The sequence below is a fragment of the Taudactylus pleione genome, unplaced genomic scaffold (assembly GCF_031769625.1).
Source record: "Taudactylus pleione unplaced genomic scaffold, aTauple2 ptg000062l, whole genome shotgun sequence".
NCBI classification, from domain to species: domain Eukaryota; kingdom Metazoa; phylum Chordata; class Amphibia; order Anura; family Myobatrachidae; genus Taudactylus; species Taudactylus pleione.
Window position 1 is genome coordinate 406448 of NW_028284464.1, and position 27349 is coordinate 433796.

General features: G+C 43.2%; 1 pseudogene; it reads right to left on the bottom strand.

Moving 5' to 3' along the window:
- Positions 1-2842: 2842 nt before the first annotated feature.
- The window catches only part of LOC148534869 (dynein axonemal assembly factor 1-like), a 63046-nt pseudogene continuing 38539 nt past the window's right edge, over positions 2843-27349 (bottom strand).

The following is a 27349-nucleotide window of genomic DNA, read 5'->3' on the forward strand; positions in this document are numbered from 1 at the left end:
CACTGACCTCGCGGCACACTTGACAACGGCTCGCAACACACTAGTGTGCTACGGCCAGGGCCGGCGCTAGGCTTTACTGCAACCAGCGCCGTCCTGTGTTGCCGGCCCTTCCCTCCTCCACTCCCCATGAGCGTTTATCATCAAAATAGCGCCAGGTGGAGAGAGGGCTGTTCCTGCGCCAACTAATGGCACTCTGGGCGACAGACCGGCTTGCCCGTGTCTGGAGCTGCTACTGGCTACAGCACAGTGTTTGAAAAATGCTGCTATAAAAAGTTAATAGAAGATAATAATGGAAAAATAACAATGGAAACCTCCATGAGGTTATACTAATATACAGTGCTTAAAGTGGTCCTAGAGAAATGGTGGAACGCACTACCCCCCCTGTACCTTTTAAAAAAATATAAAGGGACATGGTCTCAAAAGACGGGGGCGTGGTCACACAATAGTATTCACAATTCAAATTACGCCACAGTAGCACAATCTTGATTCACCCGATTCACATGACATCACATAGTAGTGTCCCTTATTCATGACAAACAGCAGTGCCCCTTTTACATAATGCCCACATTTGTGCACCTTATACACAATGCCCACAGTAGTAGTGCCCCTAATACACATAATGCCCACAGTAGTAGTGCCCCTTACACATAATGAACACAGCAATAGCGCCCCTTATGCAATGCCCATTGTAGTGGAGCCACTTATGCAGTGCCCCCAGTAGTGGTGCCCCTTATGCAGTGCTGGTAGTGCCCCTTATGCAATGCCCCCAGTAGTGGTAGTGCCCCTTATGCAGTGCCCACAATGGTAGTGTCCCTTAGTCAGTGATCCCAGTAGTGGTGCCCCTTATGCAGTGCCCCCAGTAGTGGTGCCCCTTATGCAGTGCCTCCAGTAGTGGTGCCCCTTATGCAGTTCCCCCAGTAGTGGTAGTGCCCCTTATGCAGTGCCCACAGTGGTAGTGCCTCTTATGTAGTGCCCCCAGTAGTGGTGCCCCTTATGCAGTTCCCCCAGTAGTGGTAGTGCCCCTTATGCAGTGTCCACAATGGTAGTGTCCCTTATTCAGTGACCCCAGTAATGGTGCCCCTTATGCAGTGCCCCCAGTAGTGGTGCCCCATATGCAGTTCCCCCAGTAGTGGTAGTGCCCCTTATGCAGTGCCCACAGTGGTAGTGCCTCTTATGTAGTGCCCCCAGTAGTGGTGCCCCTTATGCAGTTCCCCCAGTAGTGGTAGTGCCCCTTATGAAGTTTCCCCAGTAGTGGTAGTACCCCTTATGCAATGCCCAGAGTGGTAGTGCCCCTTATTCAGTGCCTCCAGTAGTGGTTCCACTTATGCAGAGCCCACAGTGCTGGTAGTGCCCCTTATGCAGTGCCCTCAGGAGTGGTGCCCCTTAGGTAGTGCCCCCAGTAGTGGTAGTACCTCTTATGCAGTGCCCACAGTGGTAGTGTCCCTTATTCAGTGACCCCAGTAGTGGTGCCCCTTATGCAGTGCCCACAGTGGTAGTACCCCATATGCAGATCCCCTTCTTCAGTGCCCTCAGTAGTGGGGTCCCTTATGCAGTGCCCCCTATGCAATGCCCCCATTAGTAATGCCCCTTGAGTAATGCCCCCAGAAGTGATGTCCCTTATAGTGAAGCTGCTTATTACCTTAAGCCCCGCTCCTGCGTCCGCTGCCTCTGGTCCGCCCAGCTGCTCCTCTGAACTATGGGAGAGACGTCATGATGCCTCTCCCATAATGCACTGCACACTGCGGGAGCCGGAAACCGGAGCTCAGGAGTTAGCTCCAGCTTCCGGCTGCCGCTGCGGGGAGGGAGCCGGGCGCCCGCTGGAAACAAAATCTCAGCGGGCACTCGGCAAGTAGAGCCTCTCTGTTAATTTGTGAACAGATTTTTCCATCAAAATGAATTAAATCCTTACATGTGTGTAACATCAGTAGTTTCAGCCCAAAGCAATATTCTGTCTAACGTGCGTAGTTCAGAAAAACAAAGAGTTAAAAGTCAAAATAATGAGGTTACCACCCTTACAGTGTGCAATATTTTCCCTAGCAAGTTAGAATTTTAAGATTGTCTAACTTAGAAGGAACAGTGGACTTCATTCAGATGCGGTCGTTAGTTGTAAGAGGTCGCACTGAATCAGGGCGGCCGCTTGCATCCTGAACGGCCGCCTCCTTGTCGATCGTTAAGCTGTGGGTTACCACCCACAGCTTAATGACCGACCAGGTTGATGGTCGCGATGGTGATCACCATCACGACCATCGGGGCTTACGACCAGACCCTAAGGTTGGGTCTGGGCACTCGTAAGCCCCAGGAAGCTTTCTGCTGGCCGCTGCGCGTACGCAGGCCAAACCATCGAGTCAGTTACGAGCACATTGGCGCTCGCGACCGACTCTGAATGAGGTCCAGTGATCTAAAGATATCCAACACATGCAACAAATCAATACATCATAACTGAAAGTTCTTTTCATAAGTAATCTTTTTATGTAATGATTTATACACACATAGGACAAACCTTGGTATATGAAGCATGGGCAGGAAAGACACTGCACAATTAGAATCGCCCAATCTATCCATGTGCATGAAAGAGAACTTTATTCCAGTACTGAACTCTCACAACTTTCTGAGAGATCTTTTTGACATTATGTAACAATAAATGTAATTGTGTAGGCACCTTTACTATTAAACTTCTATTTAAACTTTATTTAATTAGTAAATATATTTGAAAATAACATTCTTCACTAAGAGTGACTTACCTAGCTGCAGATAATATCTAGCTGGGTAGAGTTTGCCCTGCATGACATACAGTTAGTACTTCCAATTATTGTATGTATAACATTCCACCAGACACTACATTTTACCTGTCCTTTGGAAAGATGGGTCTGTCATCAAGATAAGTTAGATCTTTCAACCACACTGTAACTATCTTTCTATAATTAGGAATATTCTTAATTACTTCATTTCCCATCAAGTTTAAAACATGATATAAGGAAAGAACAGAAGCAAAGATTAAGTATGGCAACATGCTACAAGGAAAGAACAGAAGCAAAGACTAAGGGCCTGATTCAGAGCCGGACGCTCTGATCAGAGCGCTCGCTCTGAATCAGGGCCCTCCTCCATGATAATGGAGCGTCCTCCTGGACGCTCGTATAGCTGTGGGTGACCACCCACAGCTATAGCGAGCGTCCATGATGATGGTTGCAATGGTCAAAGACCATCGCGACCATCGGGCTTGCGACGAGACCCTGCGGTAGGGTCTCGCTGCCGCAAGCCCAGGAGTGATTTTGGCTCTATCAGAGCCAAAGTCACTCCCACTGACATCATTACTGATGTCAGTGGGGCCGGACTCAGATGGTAGGCGTTCCCATGGGAACGCCTCCGTCTGGTAGCCACGCCCCCAGCACGCCCACCAAAGGGGGCGTGCTGTCAGTCACCATCGACAGCACGCCCCCTTTGATGCGAGACCGCGAGCGACGTATTTCTCGTCGCTCGCCGGGTCTCGAGCATGCGCACGACGGAGCTCCCTCCGTCGTGCGCATGCGCAGTATCACAACATCGACCCGCTAGCGAGCGAAATTTGCTCGCGAGCGGGTCTGAATGACCCCCTAAGTATAGCAACATGCTATATGGGAAAAACAGAAGCAAAGACTAAGTATGGCAACATGCTATATGGGAAAAACGGAGGTAAAGACTAAGTATGGCAACATGCTACAAGGAAAGAACAGAAGCAAAGACTAAGTATGGCAACATGCTATATGGGAAGAACGGAGGCAAAGACTAAGTATGGCAACATGCTACAAGGAAAGAACAGAAGCAAAGACTAAGTATGGCAACATGCTATATGGGAAGAACAGAGGCAAAGACTAAGTATAGCAACATGCTACAAGGAAAGAACAGAAGCAAAGACTAAGTATGGTAACATGCTACAAGGAAAGAACAGAAGCAAAGACTAAGTATGGCAACATGTTATATGGGAAGAACAGAGGCAAAGACTAAGTATGGCAACATGCTATATGGGAAGAACAGAAGCAAAGACTAAGTATGGCAACATGCTATATGGGAAAAACGGAGGCAAAGACTAAGTATGGCAACATGCTACAAGGAAAGAACAGAAGCAAAGACTAAGTATGGCAACATGCTATATGGGAAGAACGGAGGCAAAGACTAAGTATGGCAACATGCTACAAGGAAAGAACAGAAGCAAAGACTAAGTATGGCAACATGCTATATGGGAAGAACAGAGGCAAAGACTAAGTATAGCAACATGCTACAAGGAAAGAACAGAAGCAAAGACTAAGTATGGTAACATGCTACAAGGAAAGAACAGAAGCAAAGACTAAGTATGACAACATGTTATATGGGAAGAACAGAGGCAAAGACTAAGTATGGCAACATGCTACAAGGAAAGAACAGAAGCAAAGACTAAGTATGGCAACATGCTACAAGGAAAGAACAGAAGCAAAGACTAAGTATGGCAACATGCTACAAGGAAAGAACAGAAGCAAAGACTAAGTATGGCAACATGCTACAAGGAAAGAACAGAAGCAAAGACTAAGTATGGCAACATGCTACAAGGAAAGAACAGAAGCAAAGAAAAAGTATGGCAACATGCTGCAAGAAAAGAACAGAAGCAAAGATTAAGTATGGCAACATGCTACAAGGAAAGAACAGAAGCAAAGACTAAGTATGGCAACATGCTACAAGGAAAGAACAGAAGCAAAGACTAAGTATGGCAACATGCTACAAGGAAAGAACAGAAGCAAAGACTAAGTATGGCAACATGCTACAAGGAAAGAACAGAAGCAAAGAAAAAGTATGGCAACATGCCACAAGGAAAGAACAGAAGCAAAGATTAAGTATAGCAACATGCCACAAGGAAAGAACAGAAGCAAAGACTAAGTATGGTAACATGCTACAAGGAAAGAACAGAAGCAAAGACTAAGTATGGCAACATGCTACAAGGAAAGAACAGAAGCAAAGACTAAGTATGGCAACATGCTACAAGGAAAGAACAGAAGCAAAGACTATGTATGGCAACATGCTATATGGGAAGAACAGAGGCAAAGACTAAGTATGGCAACATGCTATATGGGAAGAACAGAAGCAAAGACTAAGTATAGCAACATGCTACAAGGAAAGAACAGAAGCAAAGACTAAGTATGGTAACATGCTACAAGGAAAGAACAGAAGCAAAGACTAAGTATGGCAACATGCTACAAGGAAAGAACAGAAGCAAAGAAAAAGTATGGCAACATGCCACAAGGAAAGAACAGAAGCAAAGATTAAGTATAGCAACATGCTACAAGGAAAGAACAGAAGCAAAGACTAAGTATGGCAACATGCTATATGGGAAGAACAGAAGCAAAGACTAAGTATAGCAACATGCTACAAGGAAAGAACAGAAGCAAAGACTAAGTATGGCAACATGCTATATGGGAAGAACAGAAGCAAAGACTAAGTATGGCAACATGCTACAAGGAAAGAACAGAAGCAAAGACTAAGTATGGCAACATGCTATAAGGGAAGAACATAGGCAAATACTAAGTATGGCAACATGCTATATGGGAAGAACAGAAGCAAAGATTAAGTATGGCAACATGCTACAAGGAAAGAACAGAAGCAAAGATTAAGTATGGCAACATGCTAAAAGGAAAGAACAGAAGCAAAGACTAAGTATGGTACCATGCTATATGGGAAGAACAGAAGCAAAGATTAAGTATGGCAACATGCTACAAGGAAAGAACAGAAGCAAAGACTAAGTATGGCAACATGCTACAAGGAAAGAACAGAAGCAAAGACTAAGTATGGCAACATGCTACAAGGAAAGAACAGAAGCAAAGAAAAAGTATGGCAACATGCCACAAGGAAAGAACAGAAGCAAAGATTAAGTATAGCAACATGCTACAAGGAAAGAACAGAAGCAAAGACTAAGTATGGTAACATGCTACAAGGAAAGAACAGAAGCAAAGACTAAGTATGGCAACATGCTACAAGGAAAGAACAGAAGCAAAGACTAAGTATGGCAACATGCTACAAGGAAAGAACAGAAGCAAAGACTATGTATGGCAACATGCTATATGGGAAGAACAGAGGCAAAGACTAAGTATGGCAACATGCTATATGGAAAGAACAGAAGCAAAGACTAAGTATAGCAACATGCTACAAGGAAAGAACAGAAGCAAAGACTAAGTATGGTAACATGCTACAAGGAAAGAACAGAAGCAAAGACTAAGTATGGCAACATGCTACAAGGAAAGAACAGAAGCAAAGAAAAAGTATGGCAACATGCCACAAGGAAAGAACAGAAGCAAAGATTAAGTATAGCAACATGCTACAAGGAAAGAACAGAAGCAAAGACTAAGTATGGCAACATGCTATATGGGAAGAACAGAAGCAAAGACTAAGTATAGCAACATGCTACAAGGAAAGAACAGAAGCAAAGACTAAGTATGGCAACATGCTATATGGGAAGAACAGAAGCAAAGACTAAGTATGGCAACATGCTACAAGGAAAGAACAGAAGCAAAGACTAAGTATGGCAACATGCTATAAGGGAAGAACAGAGGCAAATACTAAGTATGGCAACATGCTATATGGGAAGAACAGAAGCAAAGATTAAGTATGGCAACATGCTACAAGGAAAGAACAGAAGCAAAGATTAAGTATGGCAACATGCTACAAGGAAAGAACAGAAGCAAAGACTAAGTATGGTACCATGCTATATGGGAAGAACAGAAGCAAAGATTAAGTATGGCAACATGCTACAAGGAAAGAACAGAAGCAAAGACTAAGTATGGCAACATGCTACAAGGAAAGAACAGAAGCAAAGACTAAGTATGGCAACATGCTACAAGGAAAGAACAGAAGCAAAGATTAAGTATAGCAACATGCTACAAGGAAAGAACAGAAGCAAAGAAAAAGTATGGCAACATGCTACAAGAAAAGAACAGAAGCAAAGACTAAGTATGACAACATGCTACAAGGAAAGAACAGAAGCAAAGACTAAGTATGGCAACATGCTACAAGGAAAGAACAGAAGCAAAGACTAAGTATGGCAACATGCTACAAGGAAAGAACAGAAGCAAAGACTAAGTATGGCAACATGCTACAAGGAAAGAACAGAAGCAAAGAAAAAGTATGGCAACATGCCACAAGGAAAGAACAGAAGCAAAGATTAAGTATGGCAACATGCTACAAGGAAAGAACAGAAGCAAAGACTAAGTATGGCAACATGCTATATGGGAAGAACAGAAGCAAAGACTAAGTATAGCAACATGCTACAAGGAAAGAACAGAAGCAAAGACTAAGTATGGTAACATGCTACAAGGAAAGAACAGAAGCAAAGACTAAGTATGGCAACATGCTTCAAGGAAAGAACAGAAGCAAAGACTAAGTATGGCAACATGCTACAAGGAAAGAACAGAAGCAAAGACTAAGTATGGCAACATGCTACAAGAAAAGAACAGAAGCAAAGACTAAGTATGGCAACATACTACAAGGAAAGAACAGAAGCAAAGACTAAGTATGGCAACATGCTATATGGGAAGAACAGAGGCAAAGACTAAGTATGGCAACATGCTATATGGGAAGAACAGAAGCAAAGACTAAGTATGGCAACATGCTACAAGGAAAGAACAGAGGCAAAGACTAAGTATGGCAACATGCTACAAGGAAAGAACAGAAGCAAAGACTAAGGATGGCAACATGCTATATGGGAAGAACAGAGGCAAAGACTAAGTATGGCAACATGCTATATGGGAAGAACAGAAGCAAAGACTAAGTATGGCAACATGCTACAAGGAAAGAACAGAAGCAAAGACTAAGTATGGCAACATGCTACAAGGAAAGAACAGAAGCAAAGACTAAGTATGGTACCATGCTATATGGGAAGAACAGAAGCAAAGATTAAGTATGGCAACATGCTACAAGGAAAGAACAGAAGCAAAGACTAAGTATGGCAACATGCTACAAGGAAAGAACAGAAGCAAAGACTAAGTATAGCAACATGCTACAAGGAAAGAACAGAAGCAAAGACTAAGTATGGTAACATGCTACAAGGAAAGAACAGAAGCAAAGACTAAGTATGGCAACATGTTATATGGGAAGAACAGAGGCAAAGACTAAGTATGGCAACATGCTACAAGGAAAGAACAGAAGCAAAGACTAAGTATGGCAACATGCTACAAGGAAAGAACAGAAGCAAATACTAAGTATGGCAACATGCTACAAGGAAAGAACAGAAGCAAAGACTAAGTATGGCAACATGCTACAAGGAAAGAACAGAAGCAAAGACTAAGTATGGCAACATGCTACAAGGAAAGAACAGAAGCAAAGATTAAGTATAGCAACATGCTACAAGGAAAGAACAGAAGCAAAGAAAAAGTATGGCAACATGCTACAAGAAAAGAACAGAAGCAAAGACTAAGTATGACAACATGCTACAAGGAAAGAACAGAAGCAAAGACTAAGTATGGCAACATGCTACAAGGAAAGAACAGAAGCAAAGACTAAGTATGGCAACATGCTTCAAGGAAAGAACAGAAGCAAAGACTAAGTATGGCAACATGCTACAAGGAAAGAACAGAAGCAAAGACTAAGTATGGCAACATGCTACAAGAAAAGAACAGAAGCAAAGACTAAGTATGGCAACATACTACAAGGAAAGAACAGAAGCAAAGACTAAGTATGGCAACATGCTATATGGGAAGAACAGAGGCAAAGACTAAGTATGGCAACATGCTATATGGGAAGAACAGAAGCAAAGACTAAGTATGGCAACATGCTACAAGGAAAGAACAGAGGCAAAGACTAAGTATGGCAACATGCTACAAGGAAAGAACAGAAGCAAAGACTAAGTATGGCAACATGCTATATGGGAAGAACAGAGGCAAAGACTAAGTATGGCAACATGCTATATGGGAAGAACAGAAGCAAAGATTAAGTATGGCAACATGCTACAAGGAAAGAACAGAAGCAAAGACTAAGTATGGCAACATGCTACAAGGAAAGAACAGAAGCAAAGACTAAGTATGGTACCATGCTATATGGGAAGAACAGAAGCAAAGATTAAGTATGGCAACATGCTACAAGGAAAGAACAGAAGCAAAGACTAAGTATGGCAACATGCTACAAGGAAAGAACAGAAGCAAAGACTAAGTATAGCAACATGCTACAAGGAAAGAACAGAAGCAAAGACTAAGTATGGTAACATGCTACAAGGAAAGAACAGAAGCAAAGACTAAGTATGGCAACATGTTATATGGGAAGAACAGAGGCAAAGACTAAGTATGGCAACATGCTACAAGGAAAGAACAGAAGCAAAGACTAAGTATGGCAACATGCTACAAGGAAAGAACAGAAGCAAAGACTAAGTATGGCAACATGCTACAAGGAAAGAACAGAAGCAAAGACTAAGTATGGCAACATGCTACAAGGAAAGAACAGAAGCAAAGACTAAGTATGGCAACATGCTACAAGGAAAGAACAGAAGCAAAGATTAAGTATAGCAACATGCTACAAGGAAAGAACAGAAGCAAAGAAAAAGTATGGCAACATGCTACAAGAAAAGAACAGAAGCAAAGACTAAGTATGACAACATGCTACAAGGAAAGAACAGAAGCAAAGACTAAGTATGGCAACATGCTACAAGGAAAGAACAGAAGCAAAGACTAAGTATGGCAACATGCTTCAAGGAAAGAACAGAAGCAAAGACTAAGTATGGCAACATGCTACAAGGAAAGAACAGAAGCAAAGAAAAAGTATGGCAACATGCCACAAGGAAAGAACAGAAGCAAAGATTAAGTATAGCAACATGCTACAAGGAAAGAACAGAAGCAAAGACTAAGTATGGCAACATGCTATATGGGAAGAACAGAAGCAAAGACTAAGTATAGCAACATGCTACAAGGAAAGAACAGAAGCAAAGACTAAGTATGGTAACATGCTACAAGGAAATAACAGAAGCAAAGACTAAGTATGGCAACATGCTTCAAGGAAAGAACAGAAGCAAAGACTAAGTATGGCAACATGCTACAAGGAAAGAACAGAAGCAAAGACTAAGTATGGCAACATGCTACAAGAAAAGAACAGAAGCAAAGACTAAGTATGGCAACATACTACAAGGAAAGAACAGAAGCAAAGACTAAGTATGGCAACATGCTATATGGGAAGAACAGAGGCAAAGACTAAGTATGGCAACATGCTATATGGGAAGAACAGAAGCAAAGACTAAGTATGGCAACATGCTACAAGGAAAGAACAGAGGCAAAGACTAAGTATGGCAACATGCTACAAGGAAAGAACAGAAGCAAAGACTAAGTATGGCAACATGCTATATGGGAAGAACAGAGGCAAAGACTAAGTATGGCAACATGCTATATGGGAAGAACAGAAGCAAAGATTAAGTATGGCAACATGCTACAAGGAAAGAACAGAAGCAAAGACTAAGTATGGCAACATGCTACAAGGAAAGAACAGAAGCAAAGACTAAGTATGGTACCATGCTATATGGGAAGAACAGAAGCAAAGATTAAGTATGGCAACATGCTACAAGGAAAGAACAGAAGCAAAGACTAAGTATGGCACCATGCTATATGGGAAGAACAGAAGCAAAGATTAAGTATGGCAACATGTTATATGGGAAGAACAGAGGCAAAGACTAAGTATAGCAACATGCTACAAGGAAAGAACAGAAGCAAAGACTAAGTATGGCAACATGCTATATGGGAAGAACAGAAGCAAAGACTAAGTATAGCAACATGCTACAAGGAAAGAACAGAAGCAAAGACTAAGTATGGTAACATGCTACAAGGAAATAACAGAAGCAAAGACTAAGTATGGCAACATGCTTCAAGGAAAGAACAGAAGCAAAGACTAAGTATGGCAACATGCTACAAGGAAAGAACAGAAGCAAAGACTAAGTATGGCAACATGCTACAAGAAAAGAACAGAAGCAAAGACTAAGTATGGCAACATACTACAAGGAAAGAACAGAAGCAAAGACTAAGTATGGCAACATGCTATATGGGAAGAACAGAGGCAAAGACTAAGTATGGCAACATGCTATATGGGAAGAACAGAAGCAAAGACTAAGTATGGCAACATGCTACAAGGAAAGAACAGAGGCAAAGACTAAGTATGGCAACATGCTACAAGGAAAGAACAGAAGCAAAGACTAAGTATGGCAACATGCTATATGGGAAGAACAGAGGCAAAGACTAAGTATGGCAACATGCTATATGGGAAGAACAGAAGCAAAGATTAAGTATGGCAACATGCTACAAGGAAAGAACAGAAGCAAAGACTAAGTATGGCAACATGCTACAAGGAAAGAACAGAAGCAAAGACTAAGTATGGTACCATGCTATATGGGAAGAACAGAAGCAAAGATTAAGTATGGCAACATGCTACAAGGAAAGAACAGAAGCAAAGACTAAGTATGGCAACATGCTACAAGGAAAGAACAGAAGCAAAGACTAAGTATAGCAACATGCTACAAGGAAAGAACAGAAGCAAAGACTAAGTATGGTAACATGCTACAAGGAAAGAACAGAAGCAAAGACTAAGTATGGCAACATGTTATATGGGAAGAACAGAGGCAAAGACTAAGTATGGCAACATGCTACAAGGAAAGAACAGAAGCAAAGACTAAGTATGGCAACATGCTACAAGGAAAGAACAGAAGCAAAGACTAAGTATGGCAACATGCTACAAGGAAAGAACAGAAGCAAAGACTAAGTATGGCAACATGCTTCAAGGAAAGAACAGAAGCAAAGACTAAGTATGGCAACATGCTACAAGGAAAGAACAGAAGCAAAGAAAAAGTATGGCAACATGCCACAAGGAAAGAACAGAAGCAAAGATTAAGTATAGCAACATGCTACAAGGAAAGAACAGAAGCAAAGACTAAGTATGGCAACATGCTATATGGGAAGAACAGAAGCAAAGACTAAGTATAGCAACATGCTACAAGGAAAGAACAGAAGCAAAGACTAAGTATGGTAACATGCTACAAGGAAATAACAGAAGCAAAGACTAAGTATGGCAACATGCTTCAAGGAAAGAACAGAAGCAAAGACTAAGTATGGCAACATGCTACAAGGAAAGAACAGAAGCAAAGACTAAGTATGGCAACATGCTACAAGAAAAGAACAGAAGCAAAGACTAAGTATGGCAACATACTACAAGGAAAGAACAGAAGCAAAGACTAAGTATGGCAACATGCTATATGGGAAGAACAGAGGCAAAGACTAAGTATGGCAACATGCTATATGGGAAGAACAGAAGCAAAGACTAAGTATGGCAACATGCTACAAGGAAAGAACAGAGGCAAAGACTAAGTATGGCAACATGCTACAAGGAAAGAACAGAAGCAAAGACTAAGTATGGCAACATGCTATATGGGAAGAACAGAGGCAAAGACTAAGTATGGCAACATGCTATATGGGAAGAACAGAAGCAAAGATTAAGTATGGCAACATGCTACAAGGAAAGAACAGAAGCAAAGACTAAGTATGGCAACATGCTACAAGGAAAGAACAGAAGCAAAGACTAAGTATGGTACCATGCTATATGGGAAGAACAGAAGCAAAGATTAAGTATGGCAACATGCTACAAGGAAAGAACAGAAGCAAAGACTAAGTATGGCACCATGCTATATGGGAAGAACAGAAGCAAAGATTAAGTATGGCAATCAAGGCAAGAAAAAGTGACATTTCTGAGTATACCTGCAGCAGTCAGGCACAATGCACCTAAAATCTCCACTTCATGGTTGATGTTTGTTGTTGTTTTTAAAATCAGGTTATAGTGATTATTTAGCTACAGTGGATTACAATGCTATATGCCATCTGCTTCAGTGTCATTAAATGTTAATCTTCACTTCTCTAATGTATATGCAGCAGGGTTGGACAAAAAACTTTATTTTAAAAAAAAACAAACAAGAAAATAGGCTTATTGTTTGTTTAAACAGTTGTTTTTGGTTTAAACCAGTTTTTTGCATTAATGTTTAAATGAATAAAAAATTGAATCCTGCTTGTTATATTAATACTGTGAAACGTTGCTATCTATTAGAAACCTTGGACAATCACGTTTTAATGCTTTCTAACATTAACAATCCAAAGTTATTAGGGTTTGAAATTATTTATTTGACATCTTTCAATAAAACCAATTTAAAGGTCCCCACACACATAGCGATCTGCACACGATCAGCCGATGTGTACGATTTGTGTACGATTTCCCTTGCAACTTTCCCCGGCCGCTCTGCACACGATCTCCACATGATCTGCACACAATTTGGTGTCCAATCTTCATACGATCTCTCCTGCAGTCAGACTTTCACGCTGCATCGTGTCCTAGATTGTCAGATCTGCCCTACTGCATGGCAGATCTAAAGATGCGATGTGCGTCCAGCGGGGCGCATATCGCATCGTGATCGTGAGTGGGGACTCACGATTTACTCAGGATTTGGCCATGTTTTACATGATCTGTTGTTCCAATTTGTCGGAATCAGTCAGATCGGGTAAAATATCGCTATGTGTGTGGGCAGCTTTAGACTAAACATAATTAAAACATGCAAAAGCACTTTTCTGAGAAACACACACACACTCACACACAAAAGGAGTTAAGCATTAGAACTGGATATGTCACTGGCATTAAACATTTTTAAAATAAACACTAGTTTAGAGGCCTTTTCAGTTCCCGGTCTGTTTCGAAGCTTCAAGTGAACTAAACCGCAAGAAGAAAAAAAATATTTCTACACTAGCTGAAGATGTATGAGCAGTCAGACGTTGTTCAATAATGGGAAATACATTAGGGTTAACTCTTTCAATTGCGCTTTTTTGCTCGTCCACCATTCATAAGATGTCACTTGTGACACCACAGAGATTAAGGGCCAAATGTAATAGGGTGAGAGTTTGGCAAATGTGAGAGTTTAGCAAAAGTCAATGTAATAGAGTCACATGGTTTTTAGACTCAAAAAACTCTCACGATTTAAACTCTCATCCAGATGTTTTCCCATTTTGAAGATTAAACTCAACCAGTGTCAGAGTTTACCGCTAAACTGTCACATTTTCCAAACTGTCACCCTATTACATTTGGCCTTAAGTCTTTCTTTCTTCCACTCATCTCAAGAGGACTGAAGGTTTTGAATTTAAATACAAATGTAAACATGGAGATTAAACCATGAGGTGTTTCTCTGTGTATTGCCTGTTTTATGTGTTGGTGTTGCTTACTCTTTAAGATTGAGAATGTTAGTTGTGTTTTTTTTCCTGCCCTATTGGATTGTTGGGGGAGAAGTTTTAGCTTGATACTAGGCAGATTTAGCACCTCTCATCTGGTTCACCCTCCCTATATCTTTGTAGTGTGTGTGATTTACTGCATTGGTTCAGCTTACTCATATAAAGACCACAAGCATTGAGAATGTGGAATAATACCAGTCACAGCGTTATGCCTGTAGTCAAGCATAATTAAAAAAAACATTTGGTTTAAACAGAAGTGATTTAAACCAGCCAACCTTGATATGCAGCCTAGTAATTGATTGGCTGCAGGGCACTTTAACTTCACATACCAAGTATGGCATCTTCTCAAGGATATCAAATACAGCAGGATCATCCAGTTTATTATGAGATAAATCCAGGACACTAATACTGTGGCATTCCTGTAGGTGCTGTATATCTTCCACTGTGTGTAATTGATTGTGAGCAATTTGCAGGGTGGTCAGACCTGGGAGACAAGCTGGAACACAAGCACATTATTTAAAACAGTTTAATTTAGATAAGGGACACTCTACTGCCAAACTAAGGAGTTCGTTCAGACCTGATCGCAAGATGCGGCCACTCGCTGGCAAAAAGGGGCCGGATATTTAAATGAAGCGCTCACACTGCGTTGCGTAAGGACGCCCTCTATGTCTTAGCGAGCTACGGCAAAGTGCGCTCGCAAATGGGAATTGCAGGATTAATCGGTAACAGCGAGTCATCGGAGCTGCTCGCAGCCCTTGAGGTTGCCTTTCCCCACTGCAAGCACAGCGATCAGTGCGGGCTGAAATACATGCAGGTGACGTGTACAATGACACTACTTTGCTAATTATGCACGCCCTTTCAACAATGTTTTGGCGGCCTGACATGCCTGTGTCCGCAAAACCACTCCCCCGTTTACAAGCTCCTACCCCTGTTACCACCCACAAACGGCACTATCTGTCACTCAAAGTAACGACCTGATAGTGGATTAGGAGCAACCAAATTAGATCGCAAAGACTGGCTTGCGCACGCGCACTGCAAATTATACACATGTGCAGACAGGCGAAAATCGCTCAGAGCGAGTGAGCGCAACTTAGCGACCGGGTCTGAATCAGGTCCGAAGTACATTGTACTTAAATTCTGACATCAGTTGTTTTGTATTGCAATAACCCTCTATTGTGTTTTATTTTTAGCTTTACAGGGGTAGTATCTCAGCAGCAACAGAGGTTGTTCCAGAGCAATATGTGAGCTGACCACGTGACACTATACCATACACCCTGGGAGAATACATATTGTAATGCAGCCAAGAGCTTCCTGTTCCTTTAAAATAATATTTAAAATGAGATGTTTCATAACAACATTTTTATAGTTATATTCAAATATATTTACATTTCAGGCTATATTCTAGGGGTGAGCGGGTTCGGATTTCTGAAAGCCGAACCCCCCCGAGCCGAGGCCGATCCGAGTCAGGCTCGACTTTTTCCGCCTGACTCGGATCTGAAATCGAGGCAAAACGTCATCATCCCGCCTTCCGGGTTTCGCGGGTTTTGGATCCTATATAAGGTACCCACGTCGGTGCCATTTTCTCACTCGGCTGTGGACAGTGAAGAGGGAGGGTGGGAGTTAGGGCTGGCTGGGCTGTGTAGTGTAGTGCAGTGTAGTGTTGTGCTGTGCTGCGTTGTGCTGTTGTCCACAGGGGCTGTGTCCACTACTTCAAAGTCCATAGGGCCTGGCTGGACTGTGTTGTGCAGTCAGTTGTCCATAGGGGCTGTGTCCACTCCAAAGTCCTGTGCAATGTCCCAGTCCTAAAGGGGTGCTGTAGTGTTGTCCAGGGGGTGCTCTGTCCATCAGGTGTGCTTCCCCCAAGTGCAAAAAAAATAAATATTTTTTCTGTGTTTGTGAATTGTGTGCACTGTGGCTGCACGTGCATCAACAAAGGAGCAGCGCCAAGCGTGCGCCTGTGTCCTTTAAGTAAAAGGCCGGCTGGCTTGTCCGTTAAAGGGTGCTGTAACCCCCAAAGGGCACTCCAAACAAAATAAAAATATATATTTTTTTGTGTTTGTGAATTGTATGCGCAGTAGCCGCACGTGCATCAACAAAGTAGTGCCAAGCGTGCGCCTGTGTCCCATAAATAAAGGGCCGGCTGGATTGACCGCTAAAGGGTGCTGTAACCCCCAAAGGGCACTCCAAACAAAATAAAAAAATGTTTCTGTGTTTGTGAATTGTGTGCACTGTGGCTGCACGTGCATCAACAAAGGAGCAGCGCCAAACGTGCGCCTGTGTCCCATAAGTAAAGGCCGGCTGGCTTGTCCGTTAAAGGGTGCTGTAACCCCCAAAGGGCACTCCAAACAAAATAAAAATATATATTTTTTTGTGTTTGTGAATTGTGTGCGCAGTAGTCGCACGTGCATCAACAAAGTAGTGCCAAGCGTGCGCTTGTGTCCCATAAATAAAGGGCCAGCTGGATTGACCGCTAAAGGGTGCTGTAACCCCCAAAGGGCACTCCAAACAAAATAAAAATTTTTTTTATGTGTTTGTGAATTGTGTGCACTGTGGCTGCACGTGCATCAACAAAGGAGCAGCGCCAAGCGTGCGCCTGTGTCCCATAAGTAAAAGGCCGGCTGGCTTGTCCGTTAAAGGGTGCTGTAACCCCCAAAGGGCACTCCAAACAAAATAAAAAAATATATTTTTTTGTGTTTGTGAATTGTGTGCGCAGTAGCCGCACGTGCATCAACAAAGTAATGCCAAGCGTGCACCTGTGTCCCATAAATAAAGGGCCGGCTGGATTGACCGCTAAAGGGTGCTGTAACCCCCAAAGGGCACTCCAAACAAAATAAAAAAATATTTTCTGTGTTTGTGAATTGTGTGGGCTGTAGCTGCACTTGCATCAACAAAGGAGCAGCGCCAAGCGTGCGCCTGTGTCCCATAAGTAAAGGGCCGGCTGGCTCATTTCTTCAAGGGTGGTGTAACCCACAAAGTGTACTAGTCTCCAACAAGAATAAAAAATTATTTTCTGTGTTTGTGTGCGCCTTAGCCGCACGTATATATCAATATAACATAAATGGAGGACCAAACTTTCTCCAATAAAAATAAAATAGGGAAAGATCAAGAACCACTTCCTCCTAGTGCTGAAGCTGCTGCCACTAGTCATGACATAGACGATAACATGCCATCAACGTCGTTTGCCAAGGCCAATGCCCAATGTCATAGTAGAGGGCACATACAATCCCAAATGACAAAGTTCAGGAAAATGACCTTGAAAAAAACATTTAAATCATCTGAAGAGAAACGTAAACTTGCCAATATGCCATTTACGACACGGAGTGGCAAGGAATGGCTAAGGTCTTTCCATATGTTCATGACTAGTGGTTCAGCTTCACATGACGATGGAAGCCCTCCTCCCGCTAAAAAAATCAAATGAGTTAAGCTGGCAAAAGCACAGCGAAGAACTGTGCGTTCTAAGAAGATATCACAAATCCCCAAGGAGAGTCCAAGTGTGGTGGCGGTTGCGATGCCTGACCTTCTCAGCACTGGACGGGAAGAGGTGGCTCTTTCCACCATTTGCAAGTGCTGAAAGGAGCACCCACAGTCCACTTGCTGATATGCAAATTGAAGATGTCACTGTTGAAGTACAACAGGATTAGGATACTGGTGTGGCTGGCACTGAGGAGGAAGTTGGCGAGGAGGATTTTGATGGTGATGTGGTTTGTTTAAATCAGGCTCCGGGGGAGACAGTTGTTGTCCGTGGGATGAAAAGCCCATCACGGTCATGCCTGGGCAGAAGACCAAACATTCCACCTCTTTGGTCTGGCAATATTTCTATCCAAATCCGGACAACAACTGTCTTGCCATATGTACCATATGTAAAGGTGAAATAAGTAGGGGTAGGGACGTTAACCATCTAGGAACATCCTCCCTTATACGGCACCTGCAGCGCGTTCATAAAAAGTTACTGTCAAGTTCAGAAACTTTGCCTAAGACCGTAAGCAGTCCAGGGACACCTAAATCCCTTTTTCCTGTTTTATCCAAGGAATCGGTGGATGAGGAGGATGAGGACGACATCTTGCCTCCGTAGAGCCAGTTTGTGCAGGGACACATTAATTGCCAGCTTGTTTTGTGGGGGCCCAAACGAACCAATCATTTCAGCCACATTCATGTGGCAGACCCTGGCACTGAAATGATTGGTTTGTTAAAGTGTGCATGTCCTATTTATACAACATAAGGGTGGGTGGGAGGACCCAAGGACAATTCCATCTTGCACCTCTTTTTTTTCTTTGCAGTATGTACTGTTTGGGGCCTAGTTTTTCAAACTGCCATCCTGTCTGCCACTGCAGTGTCACTCCTAGATGGGCCACGTGTTTGTGCCGCCCACTCATGTCGCTTAGCATAGTCATCCAGCTACCTCGGTGCAATCTTTTGGCCATAAAAACAATATTGTGAGGTGTGAGGTGTTCAGAATAGACTGGAAATGAGTGGAAATGAAGGTTATTGAGGTTAATAATAGCATAGGAGCAGAAAAACCCACAAATTCTGTGATTTAAGCTGTTTTTATGCTTTTTTTCAAAAAAATACAGATCCAAAACACAAAACCCAGAACCCAAAACACGGAAGGGTGGTTTTGGCAAAACCAATCCAGATCCAAAACACGAAGAAAGATCCAGATCCAAAACCGAAACACAAAACACGAAAAGTGGCCGGTGCACATCCCTACTATATTCATATTCATATTTTTCTTTGATCCAATTATATTTTGTATGTGGATTTATCTACCATCTTTGTGATCTTTGACACAACAGCATTGGTACCAGGAATTGGGGTTTCCCCACTCCCCTCCCTCAGTTTACATTCATATTTTGTCTAAATACAGTATTTAAAAAAATATATTATTTTAAGGATTTAGAAGTGTAACAGTAGTCAAAATACGCTTGTTTAAGCAGCACGTGCCACTTACAGTGTAGACAGTCATTATGTGGGTTAAACCAACTTTATAAGGAGAATACAACCAATCAATTCAGTAGGAGGCAATTGATGTCTATACTCATGAAACACTAGTTCTTAGTAAATTGAAAGGTTGCATGATTATAAACATCAGCGCAGTTCATAAAATGGCTGCCTGAACGGTGTATATATGACAAGTAATAACACTATTTTTTTTTTAAGTGATTGCGTTATAAAATAAATCAAATAGATTACTATTACCATGATAACCCATTCACTAAGAGCACTTATAGATTGATGTGTATAACCAGGGCCGTAGCTATGGTAGTGCGGCCGGTGCCATCGCACAGGGCACAACAGGTCAGGGGGCGCTGTTTGGGCCTGTCAAATGTCTTTTTATAATCATTCTTGCTTGTAGTTTCCTCTTATTTCATCCCCAGCATCTCCTGGCCTCTCCTATCTCTTCCCTGGCCCTTCCCCATGAAGCCATGGCCCTTTTTTGGGTGCATTATGTCCCTTTGAAAAATGAGGGGGGCGCCAATGCTCTTTCTGGCACAGGGCACCAAAAAGTGTAGTTACGGCTCTACCCTCAAACAATGAAGTAGACTGGCAGTCCTTCACAGTAAAGAATATACAGTTCTCACTTTCTATGCGGCTACTTGTATAATGAACAGGGGCGTATCTACCCATTGGCCAGGATGTCACTTGCCAGGGGCGCCGGCCGAGGGGGGGCGCTGTCTGGCGGTGCCACCTGTGGCTAGGGGGTAGTCAGGATGGGTCTGCCAGGACTGGAGTCCCGAGCCCGCCCCTCATTCCTATGCAGTGCAGACATCCAGGGCTAGACAGCCGCTGGCGCTTGCACTTGCCGGCGGCTGCCTAGTTTAAATTAATATAGTTTTATTTTTTCTTTGAGACAAGGCGCGCGAGACGTTATGACGTCTTGTGCGCCTCATCACTGCACTGAGGAGGAGCCGGCCACTGCAGCTGCACTCAGAATATTGAAAATAAATTATGTAAGTGTCTCTGGTCTGCGGGGGATTGGGGGCTGGAGCTGGGGAAGGGGACTGACTGGTCAGACAGAAAGGGGGGGAAGGCTGGCCTCAGTAATGCTCCTGGCATCCTCCGGTGCCCGGCTTTTTGTGCAGTGAGCATCGCTCTCCTCCATTTCTCCTTGTTGGCCCCATCTTGGATCCTCTGTGCTATGCATGCTGCAAGCTCCTGTGCGGCAGTACTGAGCCTGATTGTTGACTGGATGTCTGGGGAGCCTGGCCCTGGGACTGGTCACCTCCTGGTCAGACAGGAGGGGGGGGGGCTGGATTTTTGTAGACATTAGGGGGTGCTGGCTGAACTGGAAGGAAGGTCCTTGGGGAATCCGACTGGGAGAAACATGGAAAGGTTACATTTTTGTTTTTCTTTTTCTTCTTCTTCTTCTTCTTCTTCTTATTATTATCTCTATAATTTTTTTTTTAATTAAATAAGTACCAAGTGTAATTATTCTGAAAATGTGGGGGTGGGGCGCCTGTCCAGTACTTTGCCAGGGGTGCTCTGACCCCTAGATACACCCCTGTATATGAACACTCACACAGGTTTTCTATGGTCCTGATGTAATTGTTTGAGAGGTTGAGAGAGTCCAGTTTTTGCAGGTGTTGAAGATTCTCAATTTAGTGGATCAGGTTTTGATGTAAAAAGAGGCAGCGCAGCTCCGGCTGAGCGTCGAGATTCTCAATCTTCTGCAGACCGTTACACTCCAGCAGGGGCGGATTGGGATGGAAAACCAGCCCGGGAAATTTATGGAAGCAGCCCTAATGGGGGCGGGGTCTGTTGAGGGGGGCGGGATCCCTCCTGATGCTGAGTTGGACACAGTTGCAGCTGTCTTTACATATTCAGGCAATAACGGACAGCACTCAGTGACTTACAAAATTCACAACAGACTCAGGAGCCTATGTATTAAGCCATTTTTTACATAAAATTATGTAGAAGCTGCAGTTTCTGCATAATTTTATGTATTGATCTTATGTACTAATATCACAATGCAGAAGATTTCACAGAAATCTCCTGCAAAGTGCTAATTAGCATTTCAGATTGCAATCCCCTTTAGTATCAATGGGGACTATGATCTGACCCCTAGGCTACAGTATGTACTAAACTCCAAAAAGCAATGCTTTTCGGAGTTTAGCACCGGTAGTTTACACCATCTCCAGATGGTGTAAACTACTGTTTGTCTATGGGGTGTCGAGGGGCAGGAGAGACATCTTTCCACAGTATCTCTCTCTCGCAGCCCCTGTCCGGCCCCGTAGGCTGACGCTGCGCGCATGTGCAGCGTCAGCTTTCCCCGGGAAAGTCTTTCACTTCAGTGAAAGACTTCTCCACTATGACGGGGAAATAACTCGTGGGGACAGCGGTTACTGCAACCGCTGTCCCTGCAAGTTCCCGGTAACACATAGCCAGGATATTTTCATTAAAAATGAAAATATTCCTGGCGAGTTGGAGCATTAATAATCACTAAGTACTGCGATTATTAATACATAGACCCCTCAGTGTGTCATAAGACATTTTGCAAGTCCCTGAGTGCTGTCCGTTATTACAATCTTTATTAAAAAATTGATAAAAAACAGCAATTGCGGGATCAACGTTTCGGTCCTACATTTGGACCTTTGTCAAGATACCTTGACAAAGGTTCAAAATTTAGGACCGAAACGTTGATCCCGCAATTGCTGTATTTTATCCATTTTTGAATAAAGATTGTCATTTAAGAAGACTGGTGAGTGCACCCCATTTTTTTCACTATATATATATATAGTATGCAGTCACATTGCCGGCGGACAGAATGCCATGCGTCGATATCCAGACACAGGACAGGATACTCCGATGCTCCACAATCCCAATGGTCTAGACAGGTAAGTACCGGCAAAGTCCCCGGGAAAGGGGGATTAGGTTTAGGCAGCACTCGGGGGGAGGTTAGGGTTAGGCACCACCGGGAGGGTTAGGCTAGGGGAAGGGGAGGTTAGGCACCACTGGGGGGGAGGTTAGGGTCAGGGACCACCAAGGGAGGGTTAGGGGGTTAAAGAGGTAGGTTAGTATACTTACCCACCGCTGTCGGCTTATCATACCCATTGTGTGTGTGTGTGTATGTATGTATATATATATATATATATATATATATATACATACACACACACATATTTATATATTCACACACATATATATATATATGAAGTAAATAAATATAGTTAAATATACATTTATGCATATAAGTATATATGAAATGTAATAAATAGCATATATACTATATATATATATATATATATATATATATATATATATATATATATATATATATATATGTTATATAATATATATATACACCATATAAAATATATATATATATATATATTACATAGTGGAGTGAACTTACTTTATTTAACATGTTGTATGTAATGTTGGTGCCTACCTGGTGATGCAGCACACTGAGCACAGAGACACTTGGCAGGCAGCCACCACCTCCCTCCACTGTCCTCGTGTTTGGCAACTCGCCGTTGGGTACTGTCTGGCAGCCTGAGCCTGGGGCCGTCAATCACTATTGACGGCTCCGCCTCCAGCTCTTCGGCAGCCCTCCTCCAGCCTCCTCATAGACATCGATCACACCATGCAGTGTGGAGCAGGGCTGCAGGAAAGGCTGGAGGTGGAGCCGTCAGTAGTGATTGACGGCCCCAGGCCCCGCAAAGGTTTCTGGGAGGAGCTGCTGAAGTTGAGCAGCTCCCCCGTCGGCCATTTTTTTTTTTCAATTTACTTTATCAATAATGTGCACTGTGCAGCTGCCGCGATCGCGGGGACGGTGCTGCGTAGGCAAGGGGGAGGCAGGACAGTCAGTCAGTCAGTGAAGGAAGGGCTGAGTGGCCGCCGGCCACCAAAGGCACCGGCCCAGCGGGAACTAGCCCGGCGTCCCGGCGGCCCAATCCGCCCCTGCACTCCAGCCACAGACATTTCAGGCCTGTGTATTCCTCCAGATTCTCAATACACATAAATCCTTTTTAGGACAAAAAGATTAAACAATGTAACAGTGCAATCAGAGAAACAAAATGACAGCAAGAGAAACACATTTCTGTAGCAGCTCTTCTATATGTTCTGTATGTGTGCCTCTTACTTGCCTATACACTTAAAGAAGGCAAACATCTCATCTTCTTGTTATTTCTCCGCAATTAAAGTGTGATGGAGGGGATTATATCTTAGTGGGGCATAATCATTGGGTTACATGCATTTATCTTTAGGAAGGGCATTAGGAGGTTCAATTGGAGATTTTGCCATTACATAACAATGTCAACAGCAAAAGGCCGACATTGGTGTTCTCAACATGGTTAAGATGTCGACATTGACAGAATGTCGACATTTCCATTGGGGTTTGGTTTAGTATTAGGGACAGAATTACAGACAAAAATAATATGTCAACATTTTCAACAATGCTAAAATAACATCAATATTGACATTATGAACACAACAACATTCTTATGTCGATGTAATGAATGTCGACTAAATATACCACACCCTTTTATTTAGTTTCAGCTGCACCAAAACTGAAAGCGGATGCTGCTGTGGGGGGTGTATAAATGGGAGGAGCCTGTTTCAGCACCAAAAATGTTAAAGTGCCCAGGTTCCTCTCATTGTACCCCATTGTTCCAGTATCCCCCATAGGAGGGAAGAGAAAATTTATATGCAAAACATTCCTGGTGTTTAAGATTATTGCCCATCTAAACCTTGTGGCCAGTTTTAATATAGCACTTGTCATCTTTTACTATAGCTCTCTTTTATATCTATGCAGACCTGGAATACATGAGGAATGGCAATAGCAATGTTTACAGCTCACAATAACATATTTATTGACATAGGTTGGGTTTGCTAGCCACGTAATTTACCAATAAAACTGCATTGCTATACTGTCATCATTAAACTTTGTGTCCATATAGGCACGTCATATAGATATGTCACCCTCACATGCCTCTAGAAATGTTGAAAGAATTGCAGCTTATGTCCAAACCTTTGTATTGTAGGTATAAAGTGTCATTTAGGTATGGGGTGCGGTATAGTCTTTGCTGCTTGCATAGTTCCTGCAGGTACTTTTTAGTTAACCTGAAACAGGATAAAAGTACGAAAAACAGAGAAAGTGTTAATTATTATATACTTTCAATAGCAATTAGGTTACAAATAGAATATATTGCAGTGTACAAGTAAAGATCAATAAAAGTAACCAAGCTCCAGCATGATCATATAAGGGCTTTATGTTGCAGGCTGATCATCTTTATGGCGCATACAATACCATGTGCGGACTTCTAAAAGAAGTGTATGTGTAGTGGCCTAGAAAGCATGTGGTCATTCCTCCCACACAAACACAACGAAATACACAAATGCCAGATTACCCACATAGACATATTACATTAGAACAATATAATCATATTTAAAAAAAACATCAAACTATCCAGTAGGGGGTGATAAAAGCTGATAAATGACCATAAACCTCCTCTGACACTCGTGCTGCTGTGAGAGGCATTGAGCTATAATTACAAAGTAGCTTCACGGTGGATTGGAGCCGAAAAATTAAGGTGGCACTAACATTCAGTGTAAATATAGCCTACTGTGTGATTGAGATGGCACAGGATCCATGATCAGGTGACATGGCTGGCAGTTCAATCATTTAGAAATGAAAAACTTAGTACTCATGTGATTTGTAGTTTGCTTTTGGGATGCAAATAAAGAAAAACCTACTGTATTTTACTTGTATTGTTAATTCAAGCACATCAGTACAAGCAATAAAAGTAAAACAATTGTCTTAGGAATCCATGACAGACATATACCCTAAACATGACACAAAGAAACAGTCGCAGTGGTTTGACTCGACAACTGCCAACACCAACTGAATGGAAGACTAGTGACCCACAGAAAGACTATGGGGTAGATGTACTAAGCCTAATGCCGGGCACACACCAGACAATATGTCGTCCGATTCGTCGGATCAGACGACATATCAGGCACATTGGTCAATGTGTACCCGCTATATCACTGAGGATGCGCCCTTGTGCGTCGTCAGCGACATCACCTACATGCATGTCCGGCGCGTGATATCTTTAGCGGGGGCAATGCTGTCGAATGCATTATGGCCCCTGCTATTACTCCGTCGCTGCCGGCATCAAGAAGTGTGTATGCACTTGCCGTTGTTGGCACCCCTGCCAGGTCCCGCTGCACAAGACATCGGGCTGGGTACACATCGTTAAGTGTGTACCCAGGTTTAGAGACATACAGTGGAGAGAAAAGAATCCTATATAAGGTACCCGCGTCGGCGCCATTTTCTCACTCGGCTGTGGACAGTGAAGAGGGAGGGTGGGAGTTAGGGCTGTGTAGTGTAGTGTAGTGTAGTGTAGTGCTGCTGTTGTCCACTACTTCAAAGTCCATAGGGGCTGGCTGTGTTGTGCTGTGCTGCTGTTGTTAATAGGGGCTGTGTCCACTACTTCAAAGTCCATAGGGGCTGGCTGGACTGTGTTGTGCAGTCAGTTCTCCATAGGGGCTGTGTCCACTCCAAAGTCCTGTGCAGTGTCCCAGTCCTAAAGGGGTGCTGTAGTGTTGTCCAGGGGGTGCTCTGTCCATCAGGGGTGCTCCCCCCAAGTGCTAAAAAAATAAAATATTTTCTGTGTTTGTGAATTGTGTGCGCAGTAGCCGCACGTGCATCAAAAAAGTAGTGCCAAGCGTGCGCCTGTGTCATAAGTAAAGGGCCGGCTGGCTTGACCGTTAAGGGTGCTGTAACCCCCGAAAGTACACTCCAGTCCAAACCAAAAAAAAAATTATTTTCTGTGTTTGTGAATTGTGTGCGCAGTAGCCGCACGTGCATCAACAAAGTAGTGCCAAGCGTGCGCCTGTGTCATAAGTAAAGGGCCGGCTGGCTTGACCGTTAAGGGTGCTGTAACCCCCGAAAGTACACTCCAGTCCAAACCAAAAAAAAAATTATTTTCTGTGTTTGTGAATTGTGTGCGCAGTAGCCGCACGTGCATCAACAAAGTAGTGCCAAGCGTGCGCCTGTGTCATAAGTAAAGGGCCGGCTGGCTTGACCGTTAAGGGTGCTGTAACCCCCGAAAGTACACTCCAGTCCAAACCAAAAAAATAATTATTTTCTGTGTTTGTGAATTGTGTGCGCAGTAGCCGCACGTGCATCAACAAAGTAGTGCCAAGCGTGCGCCTGTGTCATAAGTAAAGGGCCGGCTGGCTTGACCGTTAAAGGGTGCTGTAACCCCCGAAAGTACACTCCAGTCCAAACCAAAAAAAAAATTATTTTCTGTGTTTGTGAATTGTGTGCGCAGTAGCCGCACGTGCATCAACAAAGTAGTGCCAAGCGTGCGCCTGTGTCATAAGTAAAGGGCCGGCTGGCTTGACCGTTAAGGGTGCTGTAACCCCCGAAAGTACACTCCAGTCCAAACCAAAAAAAAAATTATTTTCTGTGTTTGTGAATTGTGTGCGCAGTAGCCGCACGTGCATCAACAAAGTAGTGCCAAGCGTGCGCCTGTGTCATAAGTAAAGGGCCGGCTGGCTTGACCGTTAAGGGTGCTGTAACCCCCGAAAGTACACTCCAGTCCAAACCAAAAAAAAAATTATTTTCTGTGTTTGTGAATTGTGTGCGCAGTAGCCGCACGTGCATCAACAAAGTAGTGCCAAGCGTGCGCCTGTATCATAAGTAAAGGGCCGGCTGGCTTGACCGTTAAAGGGTGCTGTAACCCCCGAAAGTACACTCCAGTCCAAACCAAAAAAAAAATTATTTTCTGTGTTTGTGAATTGTGTGCGCAGTAGCCGCACGTGCATCAACAAAGTAGTGCCAAGCGTGCGCCTGTGTCATAAGTAAAGGGCCGGCTGGCTTGACCGTTAAGGGTGCTGTAACCCCCGAAAGTACACTCCAGTCCAAACCAAAAAAAAAATTATTTTCTGTGTTTGTGAATTGTGTGCGCAGTAGCCGCACGTGCATCAACAAAGTAGTGCCAAGCGTGCGCCTGTGTCATAAGTAAAGGGCCGGCTGGCTTGACCGTTAAGGGTGCTGTAACCCCCGAAAGTACACTCCAGTCCAAACCAAAAAAAAAATTATTTTCTGTGTTTGTGAATTGTGTGCGCAGTAGCCGCACGTGCATCAACAAAGCAGTGCCAAGCGTGCGCCTGTATCATAAGTA